This window comes from Zalophus californianus, chromosome 2 (genome assembly GCF_009762305.2).
Source record: "Zalophus californianus isolate mZalCal1 chromosome 2, mZalCal1.pri.v2, whole genome shotgun sequence".
NCBI classification, from domain to species: domain Eukaryota; kingdom Metazoa; phylum Chordata; class Mammalia; order Carnivora; family Otariidae; genus Zalophus; species Zalophus californianus.
Genome location: NC_045596.1, coordinates 82011342 through 82033254, shown reverse-complemented (window position 1 = coordinate 82033254; position 21913 = coordinate 82011342). Strand labels below are relative to the sequence as shown.

General features: G+C 37.8%; 1 long non-coding RNA gene across 1 annotated transcript; it reads right to left on the bottom strand.

The window, feature by feature from the left end:
• Positions 1 to 311: 311 nt before the first annotated feature.
• Positions 312 to 21906, bottom strand: LOC113924329. The gene is made up of 3 exons (XR_003520634.1): positions 21848 to 21906; positions 21689 to 21755; positions 312 to 357 (listed from the first exon to the last, which is right to left on the bottom strand). It is a non-coding gene; the product is annotated as an uncharacterized LOC113924329 (long non-coding RNA).
• Between the last annotated feature and the right edge of the window lie 7 nt (positions 21907 to 21913).

The following is a 21913-nucleotide window of genomic DNA, read 5'->3' as shown; positions in this document are numbered from 1 at the left end:
GGATTAGAGAAGTTTCATCACAATTTTCTGACTCTATCACATTTTTTTTTTACTACATTCTGTTTTATATATAGGTGCTCAAAAAATGTGGTTTCAATTGATTGGAAAAATCCATGTGAAAACTCATGAGTTTTGAGATTTCTTTTTTTTTTAAGATTTAATTTTTTTATTTGAGAGAGAGAGAGAGCACAAGCAGGGGGAGCTGCAGGCAGAGGGAGAAGCAGGCTCCCCTCAGTGCAAGGAGCCCGATGCGGGACTCGATCCCAGGACCTGGAATCACTTCCTGAACCGAAGGCAGCCGCTTAACCTACTGAGCCATCCAGGCGTCCCAAGTTTTGAGATTTCTCATGTGATTTTCTGTAATCAAAGAAAAATTCAGTGAAATTAGTAGGACTAAGTTCTGTTGCAACATTAATTGTCAGATTGTTTCCAAAATAAGTTTAACACCTCAGAACTAGAGAAGAGAAATAAGTGTAGCACCTTAGAATTGGAGTAGAATTAGAATTTTTTTTAGAGTAACGCTACACCCATTGTGGAGCTTGAACGTACGACCCCGAGATCAAGAGTCGAATGCTCTACAGACTGAGCCAGCCAGGCACCCCAAAGTTACGCTTTTTTAAATTGAAAATAAATGGCGGGGCCCCTGGGTGGCTCAGTCAGTTAAGCGTCTGCCTTCAGCTCAGGTCGTGATCTCGGGGTCCTGGGATCAAACCCCCGCATCGGGCTCCTTGCTCCGCGGGGAGCCTGCTTCTTCCTCTCCCTCTGCCTGCAGCTCCCCCTGCTTGTGCGCTCTTTCTCGCTATCTCTATCTCTCTCTGTCATATAAATAAAATCTTTTAAAATAAATGGCTTTTAGGGCTGCGTATAGGACATGTAGATACCAAATTCTACTTAGATTTAATTGCCTAGATCACATCTGCAAAGTATTATTTTAAAATATTATAAACAGAGATTGTGTACTGAAAGGTCTTCTGGAGCCTCTCCAGATTTGGACATGCCATTATCTCAGACTCCTGACCCTCAGCACTACCTTCCCCCCAAATTAGAAAGTACTACAGCTACTAGAGTCTTTTACGGTCTCTTATCCTCTCTCCCAAACATAAATTTTATTAACATTAGCAACATTAGATTCATGTTGATTACATCCCCCTCAAAATTCATATGTTGAAGCCCTAATCTGTAGTACCTCAGAACATGACCTTATTTGGAAGTAGAGGTAAGCAAGTTAAAATGAGATCATTCGGATGGGCTCTCATCCAACACGACCCGTATCCTTATAAAAATGATAAATTTGGACACAGAAACATGTATAGAGGGAAGACAATTTGTAAACACACAGAGAAGACAGCCATCCACAAGTCAAGGAGGGAAGCCTGAAACAGACCCTTCCCTCGCTGACCTTGTAAGGAACCAACGCTGCTGGGCCTGTGATCCTGGACTTAGAGTCTCCTGAACTGTGGGACATGAGATTTCTGTTGTTTAAGCCCTCCAGTCTGTGGTACTTTGTTACACAATAACACAATTAGCCTAGGGAAAAGGGATTAAAAAAAATTTTTTTTTTTTTTGTAGGCCATGTGTATCTCTGTGGCTAGCCCTAACTTAACTGTTGTAATTCTAGAAAATACAAAAACAATAAGTTATTTTTATCCAGAACATGTTAGTGTGAACTCATTTTTCAGAAAAAGTAAGCAGATGGAAAGAGAACACATAATTAAACAATCAGATTAAAGGGTTAAAAATTGGTAATTCCATTTTGGTTTTAGGAGCTTTTTCTCCAACTGCATTCTCCTATTTCCCATCCCAGCCAAACTCTGATCAGGCTATGTGAAAGGAGGACCAATTATTTTCCTCCTTGAACCTCAACATTTCAGGCTAAGAGAAGAAATAGACAATTAATCTTGATTCTCAAGTGGCAGTCTTTTAAGGATAACTGCCTAGACAAGGAGAAGATCAGTTGAGAACTACTGATGACAATTGTCAATCTTTTTGAACATCCAGAATCTAAACAGCCTTCTAATGATGGAACCTCCCCCATCTTATGATGCAGAGCCTGCCTCCCACTGCTGAAGATGGAAATGCCTGAGACTGGTTTCCATAGCATTCCTGCAGGTAGAGCCTGAACACTTCACCCAGGCCACAGACCAGACATAGCCTAGACAAACCACATCAAATGTGTTGGGTCCAAAGAAGCAGGGATTGCTCTGAACCCACGGGGAGAAGCCAATGGCAGCCACATCCAGTTGCAACAGCAACCCCTGGCATCCATTAGCAGTAGTGATTGAGCCATTGAGCACAGCGCCCAACAACCCTGATGGACTCAGGACTCTGCAACACCACTCTACCCACTACTCACGGATGAGTAACCTGGTTACCTGCCTGCTGGAGCTACCCCATGTCTGTTTAAAACATCCATAGTTTCTGTTGCTTCCAACGAAGAAGACATAAAGAATATAAAAGGCATAAAAACATGTGCACTTTTATCTTTTAATGAATATAGAATTCTCTATTTTTTGTTTTTACACAATAGAGAAAGGGATCACAAAACTTTATTCACTAAATGGAAATACTAAATGTATATTTAAGGTTTTTATGAATAGTTGAGGGAGAAGAGACAAAGGTAAATAGGAAAGAGAAGAAAGAGAATGAAATGCAAAAGGAAACATGATGATTAAGAATTTCTCCAGGGGTGCCTGGCTGGCTCAGTCAGAGAAGCCTGGGACTCTACTGTTGACCTCAGGGTCTTGAGTTTGAGCCCAACAGTGGCTGTGGAGATTACTTAAATAAATGAATAAACTTTTAAGAAAAGAAAGAATTCCTCCGAATTTTTCTTTTTAATTATTTTAAGATTTAAAACCTTCTGTCCTGACTTTTGAGCATTACCTGACCCTTATTTTACATAATTTTAAAAGCCTATGTCAAATTTATCTTTAAGATACCTAGATAGCAGCATTAACAAATGATATTAACAGATAACTAAAAAAATGGAAAGGACAAATAGCCCTTAAACACATGAAAAGATGCTCAACCTCACTCCCAATAAAAGAATGCAATTTAAAACAACAGTGAGATACTGTCTTTTGCCTGTCAAATTGGAAAGCCCAGAAAGTTTGATCATACACTGTTTTGGGATAAGTGTTGAGAACAGGCCCTTTCATATTGCTTGTGGGAATATAAGTTGGGACAAGCACTTTTTTGGAGGGAAATTCAGAAATATCCATCAAGATCACACATATATCTGCCTTTGAACCCAATAATTCCATCTCTAGGAATTGTCCCTGCAGGTGGATACAGACATAAACAAAACCACAAGAGTAAAGAGATATTAACTGCGACTGCAATAGAGAATAACTTAGGTTGATTCTGATACATCCAAACAATGGAATACTACGAAGCTGTTACATTAAACCAGGAAGCTCTCCAAATGCTGCTGTGGCAATCAGAGCCAAACTTACTGGCAAGTGGGGGGAAATGCTGTCTTACATTATCCCTAGATGTCACCATAGGCTGGGAGGATTTGACAAAGCAGAAATGGATTTGTCTAAACTAGAAGAACAAAGACAAAGAAGGCTCTGCGTATCCAGGGAAAAGAAAAGGATACAGGTTAGAGCAGGGAGGAAGGGTCTTGAATCCACAGACCACGGTCACACACCTGCGGTAGTCCTGGCTGTCTGCAGGACTTTGGAAGAAATATCTTCCAGATGCAGCAAGCAAAGCAAGGCTGAAGAGGACTGCCGCAGGAGACAGCCAAGTGGTGCCGTGCATGAAGCCCCAGAGGCACACTGAACCTGGCATTTCAAGCTGAAAGGGACCTTAGATATTATACAGAATCCACCCAACTCTCTAATTATTACATATAAAGAAACTGAAGCCTAGGAAAGATGGGACCAGCCAAAAGTCCCACAACCTGAACGTAGCAGGATTCGGATAATAATCAGTGTCTCCTAACTCCAAGTCCAATGTGTGTTTTGGATCTACCCATTAATTGCTTTCCTCCACATAAATGATCCTTTTGCACTGTTGTTTCTTCCATTTTCAGTATGAGAAAGATACAATATGGAGGAGTATTTTCTTTTTGTTCAGGCAATTGTGTGTAGTCAAGGCTGCTAGAATTCTTGGATAGTTGTATGCTTGGATACTTGGTTGAGTCCTTTTAGCACATGGCCCAATTCAGAAAAAGAAAAAATTGTAGAACCCATTTTTTTTTTTCTTCAATTCCAAGTGGCTTTCTTGAATTCCATTAGGAAAAAGGTTTCACAACTTAGGTTACATTCTTTAACAAACAGCAGAATGTGGGGACATTTTGGCAATTCTTTGTAGCCATTAAAATGTTAATATATGGACATGTTTGCAAATAGCAACTTTTTAAACTCCTTATATTGGTATAGTGCTTGAGTTCACAAAATGCTTTTACATGAATCCTCTCATTTCATCTTTGAAACGCCTCTGCAAAATAAGTATTACTATCCCCAGGAAACAAGTGCAGAGAGACAAAACGACTTGTCAAAGATCCTGGCAAATGAGGGTAATGCTCAAGCAATACTTAGTTTTTCCTTTCAATGCAAACTGTAATGATCAAGATGGTTACCCTGGAGACTTTTTTTTTTTAATCACTGCTTAGTGTAAAACTGAAAAAGAACCAACCACTCCATTTCAAGCTAGATGTGCTTGTTTTTCCATTCCCCAGAGAATTTTCAAATGGGAGTATATTTATTGAAAGAAATGAAACATATTTTATATAAGTAAAAAAGAAAGCTCTGCTTTTAAAAAAAGTGCATACTCACTTAACACGTTAAACAAAATCTCTGTAGTATTGTGATTCTTTTCAATATTTTATGAGAAAATATTTCCTGTATATTTTACCTTTCATCCCCAAATACATTAATATTGGCACTATACGTTTGGACTGCTGGATAGCAATGTCATCACCAAGTGTTAATTAGTTTTTTAATTACCTGGGTTCCAAGAATACGGGACCTACACGTCCAAAAAATAAAGAGGCATAATGATGGGCTCTAAGATGACTAGGGTGTACCTAGCACCTAGCACAATGCCTAGCACATATTAGTCACCTTATAAGTATTCATTTAGTAAAAGGGCTCTCTCTAAGAAAAAAATCAGACTTGCACAGGTTCTGTAGGCCAATATTCATAGCAGCATTATTCAAAACAACCAAAAGGTAGAAATAGCTATTAACAGATGAATGGATAAACAAAATGGAATATACATATAATGAAATATTATTCAACCTTAAAAACGAGTGGAATTCTGACACATATTACGACATGAATGAACCTTGAAGACATTATGCTAAGCGAAATAAGCCAAACACCAAAGGACAAGTATTGTATGATTCTACTTATATGAGGTCCTGGGGTATTCAAATTCGTAGAGAAAGTAGAATAGTGGTTGGGAGGAGCTGGTGGCGGGGAGGAATGGAGAGTTATTGTTTAACAAGCATAGCATTTCAGTTTAGGAGATGAGGAAAGTTCCAGAGATGGATGGTAGTGATGGTTGCACAGCAACGTGAATATACTTAATGCCACTGAACTGTACACCAAAAAATGGTCTAAAATAGTAAATTTTATGTTATATATACTCTACCACAATTTTTAAAGTTAAAAAACATCGATTATTTACTTCAGTATTACCTAATTAGAAGTTATACTCCAACTCTACGCTGACATCTTTAAGATTCACTGCAACTTAGATTTTTAAAGAATATTTTCTTTAAAAAAAAAATCATTTGGACTCAGGTTGCCAGTTCAGCATGTAAGAAACTTAGAAGTCATCACTATGTCCTAATGACAAGTACAAAGCTGAACAAACTGAAAAAATCAACATCTCTTCTTAGATCTATCAAAAAACAAATGAGATCACAGGGCAAACCTCTGTCCTCAGAACTGGAGAGACAGACAGACAAATATAGAGAATCCCAATTTACCAGAGCAGAAACTTTTGTGGGGACCAGTGCTGGAGTAGGAGAATCTGAACCAGAATTGACTAATTGCTGGAGGCTCAGTGGGGACAATTCTGAGAGTTAAAAACTCCAGGGGGACCCAGTCATAGGGACCGCCCCCCCCATACACTTTTGTAAGTTTTCCCTCCAGGAACTTGATCTGGTTCTGACAGTGACTATGAGAGAAAAATCCCCTTGAGTTTTTAATAGGAGGAGGAGGAAAGAAACCATTTTGAAATACACCAGAGCACTTTGTTCTTCTTAACGTAATCTGCCTTCAGGAGAAACTATTTAACCAGAGGCTTACCTGTCAGGGTTTTATCAGAGCTTAACTAAACTGAGGGAAGGGAAGTACCAAACTCCAGCCCACTCTATTCATCCTGCCCTACCTAAAAAGGGATTTAAAAAACCTGAAAATCACTTGTAAAGTTTACAGTACAGACACAGGCTCACTGAAAAGACTAAGATTCAGTCATAGGACAATACAACACTTCCCTTATCCCAACACTTTGCTGCCATATTATTAAAGTCCTATTTATGGCATTTTCTTTTACCCAGTACATTATGTTCAGTAATAAAGGAAAAATTACAAGGCATACTAACTGGCGAAAACACAATTTGAAGAGACAGAGCAAACATCAGAACAAGATAAAGATATGGCAAAAATGTTGGAATTATCAGACGGGGAGTTAAAAACAACTATGATTAATATACTAAGTATGCTAATGAATAAAGTGGACAGCATGCAAAAACAGATAGGCAATGTAAGCAAATAAATGGGAATTCAAAGAAAGAACTAAAAAGAAATACTAGAAAGCAGAAACACAAATAGAAATGAAGAATGCTTCAAATGGGCATATTAGTAGACAGGACAAGGCTGAAAAAATATCTGAGCTTGCAGATATCTCAATAGAAAACTCCAAAACTGATGGGGCACCTGGGTGGTGCAGTCAGTTAAGCATCCGACTCTTGGTTTCCACTCAGGTCTGATCTCAGTGTCATGAGATTAAGCCCTGCATCGGACTCCATGCTCAGTGTGGAGTCCGCTTGGGTTTCTTCCTCCCTCCCCTCTGTGCCTCCCCTCTGTGCACTCTCTCTCTCTTTCTCTCTCACACTGAAATAAATAAATAAATCCTAAAAAAAAAAAAGAAAACTCCAAAACTGAAAAGCAAAAAGAAAAAAGACTAGAAAATAAAAGAACAGAATATCCAAGAACTATGAAACAACTACAAAATGTGTAACATATATGTAATAGGAATACCAGAAGGAGGAGAAAAAGAGAAAGGAACAGAAGAAATGTTTGAAACAGCAAGGACTGAGAATTTTCCTAAATTAATGTCCTATACCAAACCACAGATCCAGGAATCTCAGAGAACACCAAACAGAATAAATGTTCTCCCAAAAAATGGCATTTAGGCATATCATCTTCAAACTACAGAAAATGAAAGATAAAGAGAAAATCCTAAAAGAAGTCAGAAAAAATAAAAACCACCTACTTATAGAGGAGCAAAGATAGGAATTACATCTGACTTCTCCTCAGAAACCAGGCAAGCAAGAAGAGAGTGGAATGAATCATTTGAAGTACAGAGAAAAAAATTCCACCAACTTAAAGTTTTATACCCTGCAAAATTATTTTTCAAAGTGAAGAAGAAATAAAGACTCTCACACACAAACAAAAATTGAGGGAACTTGCTGCCAATAAACCTACTTTGCAAGAAATGTTAAATAAAATTATTTAGAGAGGCTCCTGGGTGACTCAGTCAGTTAAGCATCTGCCTTCAGCTCAGGTCATGATCCCAGGGTCCTGGGATTGAGCCCCACAATGGGCTCCCTACTCAGCAAAAAGCCTGCTTCTCCTTCTGCCTCTGCCTGCCACTCCCCCTGCTTGTGCTCTCTCTCTCTCTCTGTCAGATAAATAAATAAAATCTTTTTAAAGAAAGAAATTATTTAGGGAGAAAAAAAATGATACAAGTCAGAAACTCTTATCCATAGTAAGAAAGGAAAAGCATCAGAGAAGGAATAAGAGAAGATAAAATAAAAGCCTTTATTTTTCTTATTCTTACATGACCTAACAGATAACAGTTTGTCCAAAATAATAATAACAAAATATTTAATTATGTAAACTTACATGTCTATATAAGTGAAATGAATGACAGTAATGATACAAGAGATGGGAGGGAGGAATTAGGACTATTTTCTATTATAAGTAGTATAGTGTTATTCAAAAGTGAACTTGGATTAGTTGTAAATGTATGCTGCAAACTTGAGGATAACTGTTAAAAAAGTTCTAAAAAGTTTAGAAAAGAAGTACAACTTCTATGCTAAGGAGAGAAAATGGAATCATTTAAAATACTCAAACTACAAAAGACAGAAATAAAGTAGACATCTTAGACACGACACTAAAGACCTAACCCATTAAAGAATAAATTGATAAGGTGGACTTCACTAAAATTAACTTTTTCTGCTTTGTGAAATAAACTGTCAAGAGAATGAAAAGACAAGCCACAGACTGGGAGAAATTATTTGCAAAAGACCTATTTTTAATAATTTGATAAAGGCCTGTTACCCAAAATATACAAAGAATTCTTAAAACTCAACAATAAGAAAACAAACAGCCAATTAAAAACAGGGCAAAGATATTAACAGACAACTCACCAAAGAAGATATACAGAACACAAATAAGCATAGGAAAAGATGTTCCACATCATATGTCATCAGGGAAATATAAATTAAAACAACAATGAGGGGCGCTTGGCTGGCTCAGTCCATAGAGCTTGCATCTTGATCTCAGGGTCATGAGTTCAAGCCCCACATTGGGGGTAGAGTTTACTTAAAAAAATAACTAACTAACTAAATAAATAAATAGTATTAAAACAAACAAACTATGAGATACCATTACACATGTATTAAAATGGCCAAAAATCTAAAACCCTGGCAAATATCTAAATGCTGACAAGGATGTGGAGAAACAGGAACTATCATTCATCCCTGGTAGGAATGCAAACTAGAACAGCCATTTTGGAAGACCGTTGTCATTTTCTTACAAAACTAAACAAACTCACCATGTGATTCAGCAATTGCACTTCTTGATATTTACCCAAAGCTTGAAACCTTATATACATGCAAAAGTCTGCACACAGAGGTTCATAGCAGCTTTATTCATAATTGCCTAAACTTGGAAGCAACTAAGATGTCCTTCAGTAGGCGAATGATTAAATAAACTGTGGTATATTCAGACAATAGTATATTATTCAGTACTAAAAAGAAATGAGCTATCAAGCCATAAAAAGACATGGAGGAAACTCAGATGTACATTACTAAGTGAAAGAAGCCAATCTGAAAGGGCTACATGCAATATGAGTGGAAGGGAGGGAGGGATGAAAAGGTGGAGCACAGAGGGTTTTTAGAGCAGTGAAACTACCCTGTATGATACTATATTTGTGGATACATTATACACCTGTCCATATCCATAATATGCATAATATCAAGAATGAACCCTAATGTAAACTATGGTCTTTGGGTGACAATGATGTGTCAGTGTAGGTTCATCGGTTGTAAAAAATGTGACGTTATGGTGGGGGATTTTGATAATGGGGGAGGCTGTGCGTATGTGTGGGCAGAGGGGTATATGGGAAATCTCTGTGCCTTCCTCTCAATTTTACTATGAACCTAGAATTCTTTAAAAAAAATAAGTCTATTTAAAAAAATCCATTGAATTTGAAATAACTTATTACTAAGATAAGAAGTAGAACAATCTGGTTAGCAAGCAAAAAGGAAAGGAGTATCTTTTTCCATAACTAAAATCAAATTCTCAATAAGAATAAATGCTTAATTCATTTAACATCTTTATAATTATGGAGGGTTACATTTCAATATATACATTTTAAAAGGTTTTATTTATTTATTTGAGAGAGATTGAGAGAACGACTGGGAAGAGGGGCAGAGCAAGAAAGAGATTCCGCGCTGAACAGGGAGCCCGATGTGGGACACGCTCCCAGGGTCCTGGGATCGCGACCTGAGCCGAAGGCAGACGCTTAACCAACTTAGCCACCAGGTGCCCATATTTTAATATATATTTATGGATGAGAAAATAAAAGCTATTTACCAGAACTTATGAAGAGATTTCACTTTGGCAAATTGTTATTTAGTAACCTTTGAAGAATTTCTCTCTATCTAATAGACATGGGCTATATTTGGTTCCTGAGAAATAATCTATCCTTCTGACTTCTGAAGAGAAGAGAGCTATTTAGAAAGGCAGGATCAAGTGTTGGGGTTAGCTTTCACACACACTAAGGCAACACTGTACTTAATAACAATTGTGGATGGTAGAAGTATGCAGCATTGTTCGTAGTCTTAAATAGATTGGTATAGTTAGGAAAATATGACCAGCGGAGGAACATTACCTAGAACAGCGCAGAGAGCGGAGCTTCCCAGTGGGTGCCACTGAAAGGCGTACACAGGTGCTCTCCACACAATACAGTGCTTTGTTAACAATTAATCACAAACTGCTCCTCTTAACATTCACAGTCACCGCAAATGACTCCTGCATTTTCTACAGACTCTGCCAGCCAGCCATCTATTCTCCACCCATGACTTTGTGGCTGGCTTTGCAGTAACAATGGACAGACACTAGGCTGTTGCCAAGATCCTTAGCTTTCTTTGTCCAGAAGTTATCTTTGATGTGTCCCTCCCAGCCTAAGCTTCCTGCTAAGGATTATCTTTTGCTACCTACCTTTCCCCTATTACCTTAGCCACCTGTTGTCATTATATCTCAGAGTATGTCTGTAATAGTCTTTGGCTTTGGTGCTCTACTATTGCCGTAACACTAAAATATATTTATTACTTTCATTTTATAATGGAATTTCTAAATTGTGCTTTACTGATATAACAATAAAATATGCACTCAGCATACAATTGTAATTTTGATGCCCTTAAAACTTACTATAAATAATAAATAATTTCGGGGGGGGAAAGGGCTGTTCCCATCGTGCCAGATCCAGGTTCTTCAATGGTTAAGCGAAATTTGCTATGGACCAAGGGTTGGTAAACCTTTTCTATAAAGAGCCAGATAGTACCCTTTAGTACTAGCTAGATAGTAAATAGGTAGTACAGATAGAAAGTAAATATTTAAGGCTTTATGTGCCATATGGTCTCTGTTATAACTACTCAGCTCTGCCTTTGTAGCCTGTCATAGGCTGAGTTCCAAAACAACTTCATTTACAAAAACAGATTGTGGGTCATAATTTGCCGACCCTGCTGTAGACAATAAGAACCAATAGCAATTGGAGAACAAAACCCACATATGTAGACTATACCCGGGTGGATAGACAATATATAAAGTGTATTCTAGGCATGAGAAACCAAATGTGGGGCAAGACACAGGCATAGAACTAACCATTAGGAGAACCCCCAAACAGGCAGACGCAGAGGAAGAATTCATTTAGGCCTGGGGACAGTGAAGTTGAAGGCTGATTACATGAATGTTATTAAGTCATGGTGAACAGAGTATCAATGGCCCTGAATGTCTGAAGAATTTGGACATTACAGGCTATAAAATTCTCACTTATGCCTTTATTTCATCTTAAGCATTAGCAAAGGCTATGGCATCACTTTGAAATGTCTCACTGGACAACCTTTAAATCATAACCAAAATCTCAAAAGCGTCAACAGCTTCAGAGATGGGAAGTAGCTGATGGAAGAAGAAGCACGTGATCATGACTGTACCGCTGCTTTCACCTACATTCTCATTTGATGTGTACAGCCCTTCGTAAGAATTAACTGTATAAAATCAGACATCAGTGCCCCCTTTATAAACTATACAACATAATAAGGAGGATATTTAGTTCTATAGTATTAAAGCAACCCTATTAAATAAGGGAAGGCGGTGTTGTAAGTTCACTTTACAGACCTGGAACCTGAGACTCAGAGAGATTGTGTTTTCCAAGGTCATGGGGCCAATGCAGAGCCAGGACGGGCAGGACGGTGTAGCAGCAAAGCTGGAGGGTGTCTGCATGAATGTGGTAAGTCAAGAGTCAAGTCAAGAGTGAGGTTCAAAAATAACTAGCCATGTGATCTTTGGAAAATAAGTCACTTATCCTTCTGAGTAGTATTCTTTTAATTTACAAGTTGCAGTTGGTAGTAATGATATGACACTACCTCACAGTAGCTGGGAAAGTAAATTAAGATAATGTATGTATCTTAGTTTTTCCAGGCTCATTTCCTTTCTCCTCTCTTCTTAACCTTTTCACCTTATTTGTACCCCAATAATTGGAGCAGGAATGTGGTCACTTTCTAGTGCTATCTCTTGAGATCTCCTGGTGTAGTCTTTCTTTTTCAATGTCCACTTATATCTAAATCAGCTTTGATATTCTTAAATTCAACATCCCAAGTGAGGAAATACTATTGATCTAAATCAGGGGAAAATACACCCAAAGACCTCAAAGCTGTGTCCTTGAGCAACCAGACTGAGGAAATGAACTCTAAGAAAACAAGGGGGAGGGGCGCTTGGGTGAAACAGTTGGTTGGGTGTTAGACTTGGTTTCCATTCAAGTGGTGATCTTGTGAGTGGTGAGATGGAGCCCTGCATGGGGCTCCATGCTCAGCATGGAGACTGCCAGGGACTTTCTCTTCCTCTCCCTCTGCCCCTCCCCCCCAAAATTAATTAATTAATTTAAAAAAAGAAAGAAAACAAGGGGGAAATTGTGGTCAGAAGTACAGGTTTCCCCTGCTTTCTGAAAGTAGAGCATTCCTATGAAAACTTTCATAGGCCAAAATGGTGTAAAGTGAAGAAGCAATTACCATTAATTTATATGGAAAATTTTTTGAGTATCCCCAGACCCCAAAAATAACCTTTCTTAGGCTTTTCTGAACCTTTGGACATGTCTTGCCAACAGATGCACAAGTAAAATTGAGATAAAGCACAGATGCTCACAGACATAGCTCAAAGTTAGGGGTGCTTGCTGCTGAGATACTGAGTGTACTTCCCAGAGAAGGAGCTTGGCCAGACCCCTCTCACTGCTCAGGGGGCTCACTCTCACTCCTCTATAATGGCAGCAAAACAACCCTGCAAAACAAACACTGAATGCTGTTTTTGTGTTTTGCCTTTTTTCTTAAAAGAGAAAATCCGCAGGGGGCACCTGGGTGGCTCAGTCGGTTAAGCGTCTGCCTTCAGCTCAGGTCCTGATCTCAGAGTCCTGGGATTGAGCCACTTGTGGAATTCTTTGTCCAGTGGGGAGTCTGCTTCTCCCTCTCCCTCTGTGCTCACACACTCTCTCTCTCTCTCTCAAATAAAATCTTTAAAAAGGAGAGAGAGAGAGAAAATCCTCTTCAATTATCTTTTGGTTAGTGAAAACAGGGACAAATATAGGTCTTGTGTCAAAAGCAAAATGGGGTAAAGCAAACTTTCAAAAAGTGGGGGATGCCTGTACTTATAGTGGGAGCACTATACAAGTGAAATATTATGTTATGGGTCTGATTCATCAGCTAGGGTGCCTTCTAATGGTCCACACATTGAGAAAAATAAGCTATAGTGGGAAATTACCTTCCGGGAAATTCCAGCAGCTGATTTCTAATGTAAATCTCAAATGGTAAATTAGTTACTTATGGACTTCATACTCCATTATTCAAATTTTCTACCAGTTGAAAGAAAAACCACACCTTATTCTTAGACTTGTGTGGGTGTTTAGCGAATGAATATTTCATTTCTAATCAGTCACTTTTGCTCCATTGGGCAATTCCCAACACAAAATACTTTATTCTTTAATGCCTTGTATAAACTTGAGGTTCTTTTTAGGAGATAAAAGCACCCTATCTTAATCTGCCTTAAGATATAGAATGTTAGAGTTGACCATTGTCTTTGAGTAAATTTAGACCAGCTCCCTTGTGTCACAGATGAGGGAACGGAAGGTCCTAAGATCTACAGTGACTACTCCAAAGTCTAACAGCTGGCTGGAGGCAATGACAGTGTAGGACCTTGAGTTTGGATTGTCTGTGACACAAACAGTAGCACTTTACTTTCCAATGATAAGTGAAATGGAGTTTTTCCACATGTAAATTTTCCAGATAACTAAAATTTAATTGTCAGCCATTTTTTGAAATGTCCTAATGTGTCCTAATTTGAAATGTCATAATGTACTTTTCTGCCTTTAAAAACAAAGTAAATGGACCTTCACTTTGCCTTTTATAGATGATTCATTCAGCTTTATTAACATTAATTGCTGTGTTATTACATAAGGAAATCCTACGAGACTGTTGAAATACAAAAAGATTGATCAATTGTGATTCTCTATGTCTTAGTAGAAACTCCATAAATATTTGTTAGTGGACTGCTTCTACACTGTTGTCTCATATTCTTTACTTGTTAGTAAACATGACTTTTCAGTGATTCAGGTTTACCTCATCCTCCCTCATACCCCTATTTCATTAGACATGTGGTCTAAGGCTTCCTAAATCACTAACTTAATTTTACATGAAAATGTTAGTCCTGTGGCCTTAGGGTAACTTCAATCCTCCTTTTTAGAGCAGAAGATTGAGGTTTATAGCAACTATTTTCCTCAGGGACTTAAAAACAAAAGTTGAAGTCTGGTTCAAATTGAAAGCTAATTCCAGATTGGCATGTGCTATGTTTTGAATGTTTGTGTTCCTCCCAAATTCATATGTTGAAATCCTAATCCCTAAGATAAATGCTATTAGGAAGTGGAGACTTTGGGAGATGGGTCATGGGAGGCTATGGGTCATGAAGGCAGAGCCCTGGTGAGTGGGATCAGTGTCCTTTTAAAAGAGGCTCCAGAGAGATCCTTCATTCCTTTCTACCATGTGAGGAGAACACAGTGAGAAATTGGCAGTCCATAGCCCTCAACAGGGCCTGATGATGTAGGTACCCTGATCTCAGACTTCCAGCCCCCAGAACTGGGAGAAATAAATGTTTGGTTTTTTTATGAACCATCTAGTCTGTGGTATTTTGTTGTAGCAAATGAACTAAGACAGCATGGAGCCATAATGTACATGTATTATTTTTTGTTTATTAAAAAATGATTACTCAAACTTCTTTTCTCCATCCTCTTCTCTTCACCGGCTCTTTCCCTTCTATTCCCCTTTGTCTTTCTGAACAACTCAGTCTTAAAGACATTAGGTGAACAGATCGAGGCAGAAATCCACACAAATGGGCTGGATTGCATGAGGTATCAGAGCCCACAAGGAATAAGAAGGGCATCCACATTGGGAAGGAGATTGTCCAATTCATGGTATCAGAGTGTGAGAAGGCTGAGGAGGGTACCCATTCAGCAAAAAGGACCTGGAAGGAGAAGTTAGCTCCCAAGTGGAGTAAGGAAGGCCTCCATACAGGGATGGGACCCTGGTGTGGGGACTTAGAGCCCAAAAGAGTGAGCATGACATGCTTGAGTGAGAGCAACATGGCATCAGATGTCAGAAAGAAGGCTGGATAAGGAGGGCTTTCAAATGGGGTGGGATGGAGGGAGGATATTAGAGCCTAAGCAGGGTAAGAAAGGTGTTACACAGAGGACATGTGTGCGGTGGAGAATAAGAGCCTGAGCAGAGTGAGGAGGACATCAACCTGGGGAGGCAGCCCATACTGCCTCATGCATGCCTCAGAGCCTGAGGAGGGTGTCCATTCACGGGGACATCTTGGAATGGGGATTCAGAGATGGAGTAGATTAAGAGAGTCCACATGGGAGAAAGCCCAGCTTGAGGTGTCAAGCAGAACAAAGAGGGCATCATGCAAGGAAAGGCCCAGTGCAGAGTGTTAGAGCACAAGGGCTGGGGGAGGGGGTAGATCATGTATGCAAGTAGGGTGACCTGGAATGGTATATAAGAACCTGAGTGAGGAACGTGCATATGAATAGCCCAGTTTGGGAAATCAAGGCCTAAGCATGCAGGTGGGATAGGGAAGCTTCTACAGTGGGGAGGGGTTGCAGCAGGTAGATCAAATAGACATAAAAAGGGAGAAAACTATTAACTTATTGAACCTACCCTGTGTATAATGTGTCTTTCAAGTAGCATCTTCATTCATTTAGGTTTGTAAACTTATGGATAGAAGCATATGGGAATAAACATATGCTTAACTCACTGAAAAAAAAGAAGGGAGAAAACTAAAATGAAATCTGTGTTGTTTGATTAGGTATTGTTGTTTGATAGGTATTAGAGATTAATCAAAGGTATTGATTAAACTCATCATTTTCAGTACTTATAGATGGATGTGAAATTAGAGCAGTTGTAAATGTATCTATGTGTGTGCATGCATATGTGTGTACACATACATATATTCCTTACCTCTTACCACTAATAAGGCCTTGGAGCAGTAACCACCCCCATCTTCATCTGTGTCCCCAATGGCATTGAGCTCATCAAACACCTAGATCACGGCTTATCCATTAGTCTCCACTAAAAGGAACAAAGGCTCCTTGAAGAAATGACTGATTTCAGAGAAAGGATCAACAAAGCACAAGATGAGCATGGGTTCCAGTTATGGAATAAGTCATGGGAATAAAGGGCATAGCATAAGGAATATAGTTAGTAATAATGTAATAGCATTGTACGGTGACAGCTGGTACCTACACTTATGGTGAGCACAGCATAACATATTGAGAAGTTTAACCACTATGTTGCACCCCTGAAACTAATGCAACATTGTGTGTTAACTAGACTCAAATTAAAAATTTTTAAAAAAATGAGGCTGGGTATCTTGTGTCCCAAAACAAGAGAATGTTCCAGAATGATAGAGGCATGTCGAAAACACACCAGCATCAGCTTGAAAAGGCTCCTACCAGCCAAATCTGGGACCATTGAGAACAGTAGTAAATAATGGTAGTAAAAATTATAATGCACTGATTAAATAGGAAATCATGGATTCAATCAATGATTAGATAGATAGATAGATACAGCCAGACAAATAAATGAATAAATAAAAAGTTTAATGAGAAATAGGATGAGAATCCATTTTGAAGTACCTCTGCACAAAACATGTATTAATTACAAAAAGAAAAGGAATAACTTCACAGAGGAGAAACATGGCAGATTATACCTTAAGTTATTCAAGTTAATAGCATCAATAATGGGACAAATTAAAGTCATGAGCCACTAGATAGAATGCAATGAGAAGAAAAGAGCATGATTTCTATGATATTCCTACCCCAGATGCAAAATCTGAATGCACTCACGAGGAAAGATCAGACAAATTCAAACTGAGAGGCATTTTACAAAGTAAGTGATCTGTAATATTAAAAACTGTCAGAGTCATGAAATTTCAAAAAAGTTTGATGGCTTATTCTAGACCCAAGATGAAAAAGATAAGGCAACTCAATGCAATCCATGATTCTGAACTGGATCCTTTTACAATAAAGGACATAATTGGGACAAATGGAGAAGCTTGAATGGGGTCTATGTACTTGATGTGGATTTGATGGTAGTGATGTAAGAATGGTGATTTCTTGATTTTGATGGTTATATTGTGGTTATGCAGGAAAATGTCCTTGTTCTTAAAGAATATGCCCCAAAGTATTTGGAGGTAATGGATATCAGGTCAGCTACTTACTGTCCAATGGTTTAGGGAAAAAAAGAATTCTTTGTATTGTACTTTTAACTTTTCTGTAAGTTTGAGTTTATATTTTTTAAATGTGTGTGTGTGTGTGTGTGTGTGTGTGTGTATTTTCATGCCTCTTTAATGACCTAAATGTCATCTTCTCAGGGAGGCCTTCCCCAACAATCCTTTTTAAAACTGCAACCTCCAACCAGCACACCTTATGCCCCTATTCCGATTATTCTTCACTGTACATATTCCTTAAACATTGATATAACTTATTTGTTTGTTCTCCACCTGTGTCTGCACCGCCGCTCCATCCCATTATTAGATGTGAGTTCTCTGAAGGCAGGACTCTGTTTTTGTTCACTGTTGCAAGCCAGTGTCTAGAACAGTGACTGTTATGTTGGGTATTCGATAAATATTCATTAAGTTACTGAATGTAGTTGGTTGTTCAGAGACAGGTTCTATTTTTACTCTATATATTGATGGTTCTTTGGTCATCAAAATCCCCAAAGGCATTTTGTTCCATTAAGTTTAGGTCTAACTATGTTCAATAAGGTAAGGGGTTAAGGATCCTTAAAACTCAATTAATTCCCTCATCCCAACTTCTAATTTAAAAAGAAACTCCAAAAGTAAACATGAATACATATCAATAAAGCAATAAAATAGATCTCACAACTGTGTAATAAAATATCTCACATATTAACTTGTGGTTCATTTAAAATCATTCATATCTTGCACATGGATGAATAAATGCATAAAGAAAATGTGGTATATACATACAATAGAATATTACTCAAGTAGCCTTAAAAAAGAAGGTAATCTTACCATTTGCAACAACAGGGATGAACCTGGGGATCATTATGGAAAGTGAAACAAGGCAGTCACCAGACAAATACTGCACAATTCCACTTACACGAAGTATCTAAAATAGTCAACCTCATAGAAGCAGAAGAGCAGTGATGATCAGGGGAAGAGGCCAAGAGAAAATGAAGAGTTGGAAATCAACAGGTATAAAGTTTCCGATAAACAAGATGAATTAAGGTCTAGAGATCTGGTGTACAACATTGTGCTTATTGTATTATACTCTTAAAGCCAGTAAAGAGGGTAGACCTTATGTTGAGTTCTTACCACAACAAAATAAAACTTAAAAAATTAAAAAAAAATACATCCTGCTTATATTCAGATTTTGCCACATAATTGTCCACATATACTAATTCCTGGATATTAATTATTTCTTAATATTCCACAACCACTCTTCATTAAGTCAATATTTTGCCTAATATTTATGAATTTCACTTGTATTGAAAACAGCTGTTGAATATATGATTGAGTCATAGAAATTTGGCACCATTATACATATTTAAAGTTCCAAAATATGTCACTTAATTACAAATGAATATCAATAATTTATGGCAACTTAAAACCTTATTGGTGAATAGATATGTATTTTTAATTCACTGTCTCAAATATCTGTGATATTTTGGAACATCCTCATTTCTCCCCTACCATACAACTTAAACTAAAGGTTTGGCTTTGTTTCTTATGCCATAGAAATATACTTTTTTGTTCAGAAATAGGGCTACTTATAGACAACATCGCATATCTACAAAGCAATTCTGAAACCAGGCCGCGATGCAATAATAGTTTCTTGAATAACAAAATATTGTTTCCTGGGAATGCTTAGTGTCCGCTCCTTTTGCTTTTGTGTGTGTGTCCCAGTTGTGGTTCCAGAAATACTCATAAACTAGCATGATACTCTCAATTGCATATGGCAGCTGAAGAACTCTTTTCAACGCTATATAATTCATATTACAATTGAATATAGCATCAGTCAAGTATGCTAGCAATTCTTCATATCACTATACAGATTTAGATATTGCTTTAAGAGACCGTATAAATTGCAATATAGATGACAGCAATGAAATCTTAAATATTTTGTAAAATCTTACAGGGTAACAATAATTAACCACACATGAACCCGTTATAATGATTGAAGATGATATGTAGAATTCATAATTCATTACCAAATCTTATTGCTTTAAGAATTGTATTAAAAATCCAGATGTTTTTACCTCAGCTGAGTGAAGCTTTGCCCAGTTAAAATTAATTCTAAAAACCACTGAAAAGTTTTAATGAATCAAAAATGTCTAATTTAGCATAATGTCAACACCTAGTAAATGAGAATATCATAACCTAGTGATTTTTCTAAAATGAAAGCAAGAAAAACAATTCTTACAGAATAAATATATAATTTATTAATTCCATTTACCTTTACTTTATACTCTCCAAACATCCCTGGGCCATCAACAGAAGGTCACACATGACGACCATAATTAAAATCAGTCAACCTTTACATTTTCTAACTTGGAGTTACATAAAAATAACATAACTCTTCACATTTAAAAATTTTTGTCACTATAAAAGTAATTGTGTCATGTAGGCAGATAAAACATATTTTATTTAACAATGCTGGCTTAATTTTTGACATGTAAATATTCAGGGATGTAGTATATGAACTTCCACAAATGCTAGGGCTGATGTATTAAAAAGTCATTATATAAATGAATAAAGAAACCGTGTATTTGTTGGAGCTTTATTACAATCTGATAAATATAACCTATAGATACTAGAATTATTAAATATATCATGTCAGACCTGTATTACAAGTTTAAAAGACTTTAACAAAACTATTAGAAAATAGATTTATTATATCAGCACTACTCAATTAAAATCTTAGAGATGCAGCTTTAATAATTAGAGTTACATATTGACAATGCTTCATCCCATTAAATAAATGAATTGGTGACAAATATGACAGCTTTGATCCTGATGCAGGTGCTTTTGAGACTCCCCTGTTCCTAAAGTGTACCAACATTCCTAAATGTGAATTACTACCTAGGTAGTAAAAACATATGTGAGACAGACTCTATTCAATAATCTCTTTCTTCCCAGAATATCTCTTCCATATCAAACAAATTTCCCATGGCTTCCTTCAATGTACATATTCTCTATTTTGAAGACTTCCCTTTTAGGCGAACCCTAACTTCTCATAAAACTAGCAGGTTTGATCCCCAGTATACAGAAGCTCATCAGCAGGATGTGTTTCTGCTGAAAACCAGTGGGGAGGGGGAAAATGGAGACCAGAAGCTGGAGTGTATGCTTAGGGAAAAGGCTATATAGGAAAAAGGAGACCTAGCAGCGGATGGAGGATTTTGGAGAGAGCAAGGGCATCTGTAATCTGGAGAAGACACTCAGGGGGAAAAAAAAGAAAAGAGATGTGTAAAGAATGTTTTATGAAGTTTGCCATACGATTTGCTATTTAAACTCATCCTCTTTCAGTTTATAGTGTTAAAGTGAGTTTGATTTGTAGGTTGTAGTCTTTTCTAATAACACTAAAAAGAAATACTTATCTGTTAAGGTAAAAAAAAAACATTTCAACCATTTACTATCTGAAATCATCTCTAAACACAAGTGGTACATGGAGGTGTATGACGACAAAGAGGGCTTAGGATCAAGCAGTGGGAAACCGCCATCCTGAAGTCATGTAGACAAGAGACAGTAGAAGGAGAGGAGAGCAACCATGTGGTGTCCTGGAAATCAAGAAAAGACAGGATTTCCAACAAAGGGATCCTGCTGCTAAGAAATGAGAAGGCAGAAAACTGACCCTTGGATTTGGCAACATGACAAGTAACACCAACAAGACCATTTTTGCACGTCTGATGGGAAAGAAAGCCAGATATAAGTAAGTTGAAGAGTGACTTGGAGGTAAAAAAAAAAAAAAAAAAGACAACCATCTGCATAGCAAAGCCTTATGAGAAGGTTTTCAGTGAAGGAGAGCAAAGAAAATATGGCTGTTGGAAGGAAGCCTGTGGGAGGAAGAGGAACTCTGTACCCAAGAGAAGGGAAGCAGAAATGGGGATGAATGCAGGAAAGGGGGCACGTTTGACGTTGGTAGCAAAGTCATGTTTTTATGAAACGAGGTCATAGTCCGAGATCGAGGGCATGGAGGTGGGTTAGGTTACTGATTCTTAAATTTAGCTGCAAGTTGGAGTCATCTGGTGAGTTTTAAATAGGGCTTATGCTTAGATCCCACCCCCAGAGATTCTGATTTAATTGGTTAGGGTGAAGCCAGGACATTATGAGTTTCCAAACTTCCCCAGGTGATTCTCATAGCAGCAAATTTTAAGAATTACCTGATAAGGTTTTTGAGGATAGAGAAGGTATTCAGCATCAATTATTTGCATGAGTCCAGACTACCTGCTATATAGAAAACAAAAGAAATAGGAGTCATTTCTTGCTTTTAAGGAAACTATCAATCTGTAAGCCGTTCAGAAATCTCAAATCTGGGGCACCTGTGTGGCTCAGTCGGTTAAGCAGCTGCCTTTGGCTCAGGTCATGATCTCCAGGTCCTGGAATGG